Raw genomic sequence first — 4821 nt, 5'->3', positions numbered from 1 at the left:
CTTAAGACTATTTCATGAAATGATGTATTTGTGGCTTTGAACCCTGTGCAAGGATTTCTAGTTAGTCAGGATTTCACTGGAATACTGTTCTCAGGTGAGAAAAGAAAGAGGCCATTTTTATATGATGTTCCACTCCAAGAGTTATCTTACTTCAAACTGTCTTTTGTGCAAATTAGGAAACTTTGAGATTAAGTCCATACCTAAGTAAGCTTGAAATCCAAGAGAGTAGAAATGAATAATTTAAGAATTTTTTCCCTTTAAATATCTAGATAACTAAAGCAAGGGATATCAGAAGTTAGTTAGGCAATTGCTTCCATTTTCTATTTGACTTGCTTGTGTAGATGAGTCCTAAGTATAGTTTGATGGACTATGCAAATATCTTAATATTATAATATTAATGTGTGTCCTGCCAATGAGTTTTTTTTCTTTTTTCTTTTAAGTTCTGGGATACATGTGCAGAACATGCAGGTTTGTTACAGAGGTATACATGTGCCATGGTGGTTTGCTGCACCTATCAACCCATCATCTACGTTTTAAGCCCTGCATGCATTAGGTATTTGTTCTAATGCTCTCCCTCTCCTTGACCTCCACCCCCCAAAAGGCCCCAGTGTATGATATTCCCTATGTTTATTGCAGCACTATTTATGATAGCAAAGACTTGGAACCAACCCAAATGCCCATCAATGATAGGCTGGATAAATGATAGACAGGCTTAAGCAACAGCTTCTATCTGAGCTATGCTATTCTTGTGGTAGCAGAGAAAAAAAATAAAACCAATGGCACACTCACACGATAACACTCACAGCAAGTCACATGACTAAGCCTGACTCTAAAGGAGAAGAAAAGATAATACTCTCGCAGGAGAGCAGCAGATAATTGAAAGAAATATACAATCTGCCACAGATCATTTTCTGCATCATAAATATACATTTTCTTCCCTTATGTCCCTAAAATATATTCATTCATTTTCCCTGGAAAAAAAAGACAAAGTCTCATATAATTGCAGTATAAGACTCAAATCCTGTGACTTCCTGTACCTTCAGTCCTATCTGGACTGAAGATGTGGTTTCTCTTCTCTTGGAAATCTCTGAACTAAAGAGACAAGTTGTATGCTCCTCATACATCCAACAGACAAGGTAGAAGAGGGATAGAAGAATTGCAATAAACAACCCTATACAGAAAGAATTGGAGGCACCCACAGTCACTTGTCTAAAACAATTCTGAAATCATGCTGGACAATTGTCTAAAACAATTCTGAAATCATGCTGGACAATTGTCTAAAACAATTCTGAAATCATGTTGCAAAAACCCACTATTCTAGGGTTTGGGAATTATGAGGCCCCAGTGGAAATTCTTGGCTCTTCTCTCTGGTAATCCCTTAATTTTTTATTATCCTTGATTCCAAATGAAGACAACACTAGAGTCTTAATAAAAGGGTGAAAAACCTTCTCAGTCTGCTATGTACTTTGTAGAATACTGAAGCTCCAAAGATCATATTAAGTTTTAAACATTCACAAACGTATTGAATCAAAACTGGGGATTCTTCTGGCCATATAACATTCTCAAAGCATGAAGTGACTTCTTTTTCATTTGACTCCATTCAATCCTAAATTCAAAAAGCCACACCTATGTTTATTTTCCAGATTGGCCTTGTTCTGTCTCTCTAGACTTAATCTCAGTCACCTTGAGCTTATCCAACTTCTATGAGAGTATAACCCTAGTCTATTTTCCATGATCCACTTTGTCCAAATGAAAGTATTTACCAGGCATCATATCAATAAACAGAGAGACTTCTGGCTTCAACCTTGATTTGCTCTTTCCCTCTTCTGAGTTGTAATTGGCCCTTGTTGCTCAAAGTATTTTTTAATATTATCTTTTATCAGATGAAGATGGGAAAAACATCTTCATGTTTTTCATGTTTTTAAGTTTTTAATGTTTTCGTGTTTTTAAGCCCAGCATGCATTTGGTCTGTTTTCAGCGTTAAACATCTTTTAACGCTGAAAACAGACCCCCAATCAAGTGAGACTCTTCTTTAAATGTCATAGTTATACTTTTAAAACTTACAAATTATAAAATAGATAATGATATTATAAAATTCTACTATAAATTGAATGCATTGATTTATACTCATTTATCATCATGGAATCATATATACATGTGCAAGATATAATTTATTTCTACAGAAAATATTTGATGAGCACACAAATTCAATAACCTATTTAATTAATGCCGCAGCCTCACAGGGGCTGATAGTGCACATTTGGGAAACATAAATCGAGTTAATGTTTTCTCCACATGCAAGAGTAAACTGTACCCAAGGAGAACTAATTTGCCCAATATTACACTGTTTTAACGGTAGAGCTTGTTCCTGGATCATGACACATAGTCTGATTTTCCTTCCATCAGCAGGACCACACTGCATTATGGTTGTATATAAATAAATTCGTGACCATTGCTGCTATTATTTTGAAAAATATGAAATTGCCAACAGTTGAATATTTTGGATCTTCAGAAACTCCAACTATATGTAGTTTAACCTAATACTGAAGTAATTTCTCCCGTATGTTTTGGAGCTGTATTAGTCTGTTCTCACACTGCTACAAAGAAATATCTGAAATTCGGTAATTTATAAAGTAAAGAATTTCAATTGGCTCATGGTTCTGCAGGCTGCACAGGAAGTGGAAACATAACAGCTTCTGCTCATCTTCTCGGGAGGCCTCAGGAAACTTACAATCATGGCAGAAGGTGAAAGAAAAGCCAGTATGTCTTACGTGGCCAAAGTAGGAGCAGGAGAGAGAAGGGGAGATGCTACACTCTTTTAAACAGAAAAATCTCACAAGAACTCTCTCACTATCAATATAGCAGCACCAAAGGGGAAATACACCCCCACGATCCAATCAGCTCCCATCAGGACCCACCTCCAACAATGGGGAATACAATTTGACATGTGATTTGGATGGGCACACAGATCTAAACCATAACAGGAACTTAGACCATTTTTTCTAGAGTCATACTTTCCAACATGTTACAGAAGTATTACACCTGATTCTGATAATTCATGTGATTATTTTTATGGTATCCATATACAGGATTAAATCATATTGAATCATGTCACTATGTTAAGATACATCTCTGAAATTGGGAGCACCAAAAAAAAAAAAAAAAATGAGAGCAGGTGAATCAGTGTTCTATATGGTCATTTATAACCTTTGTCTCTATGGAGGAGGTTCTTGATTGTGATTTCTTACCTGAAATCAACACAGAATTAGAGAAGTCTTGTTTATTTCTTTGTATTAGTTTTCCTAGCATTCTTTGCAGTGGCCACGTTAGTAGGCAGACTTGGGTCTACAGCACTCATCCCCCAGCGTATACTCACTCATGCCAAACCAGGTATAACTACTAAATTAACAGTGTGTTGGTTCACTCTTTAGAAAATAATCAAACCATTTTCTGCAAAGCTGGGGTAGGGGATTATAAATCTATTTACCTAGGGAGAGACACCAAGGTTAATGGTTTAATAGTCATGAGAGATCCCAGAAAGGGCAGGATGGCTGAGGATACATACAAGTATAGCAGCTCACCATCCACATAACAAATTGTAATATTTTAAAAAGTCCTGTAGTGAGAATTCTTGCAATTATTTTTCAAACCTTTTGGTTATGTCAATTAGAAAGTCTCGGCTTGATGAATCTTTCTGCCATTAATATCCTAATATTGGTTAACACTATTCCAGAAAAAAAAAAAGCTAACTAGGAGGCTGTGTGTGTGACAGTACTGGCTTATTGTTGTGTCATTTCATTTGTTTTTAAAATTTATATCTATTCGTGCCAAATAAGACTGATTTTTTGACTTGCATACAATAACATTTGTTTAAAAATATGTTTATTTAAATTTAAAAGGCAAATCAAATATTAAAGATGAGAAAATAATAAATTTGAGAAGCTTTCTTTAGACTACGTCTCAAACCTAGTGTCCAGCAGGGATAGTTTGCCTCCTGGGATACAGCTGGACATTTTGTGCCAACATTTTAGTTGTAATAATACAGGTGTTTAGTATGCAGAAATCAAGGTGACAGAAGTCTTGCAATCGAAGTAATATTTCTACCTCAAAAGAATGTCCCACTAGACATGTACAGAGATGAACCTTCTGTTTTGTTTTTGTAAATGTTTTTTAAAGTAAAATTTACATATTTTAATTACATAACCAAATACATTTTTACAAATGGAACCACCTGTGTAACCACTGCCCAGACCACTACATAGAGCATGACCAACACTCTAGAAACATTCTAAGTTCTTTCTTCCCCCTAGAGTTAACCACTATTTTTATTTCTCTCACAACAGATTAGATGCCCTCTTTTAAATTGTTCAAATGGCATCATTCATTATGTATTCTATTGTGATTATTTTTTGTTTAACATTTTTTCTGTGAGATTCACCCATGTTACTGCATGTAGTGGTATGGTTGGTCCATTTTCATTGTTATAGCATATTCTATATTACATAAATATACCACAAATTGTTATTCTAATAGTGATAGACACAATGACTTGCCTTCATTTAGGAATGCTATGAACATTTCTCCACATAATTTCTGTGAACATGTATGCTGCTTGCTGCTAAGTGTACGTGCTTGGGAGTAGGGCTGTTAGATCATGGAGCAGGCAAATATTCAGCTTTAGTCAACCTTGCTCCATCAATTTACACTCCCATCAGCAATGTATGAGAATTCTATTGCACTATATTATCACTTGGTATTGTTAGGTTTGGGTTTTTGTTTAACCATTCTTATGGGTGGATACACTCAATTCTAAGCATTTGC

Source organism: Pan troglodytes, chromosome 13 (assembly GCF_028858775.2).
Source record: "Pan troglodytes isolate AG18354 chromosome 13, NHGRI_mPanTro3-v2.0_pri, whole genome shotgun sequence".
Classification (NCBI taxonomy): domain Eukaryota; kingdom Metazoa; phylum Chordata; class Mammalia; order Primates; family Hominidae; genus Pan; species Pan troglodytes.
The sequence above is the reverse complement of the archived record's forward strand: the minus strand, read 5'-3'. Positions refer to the sequence as shown.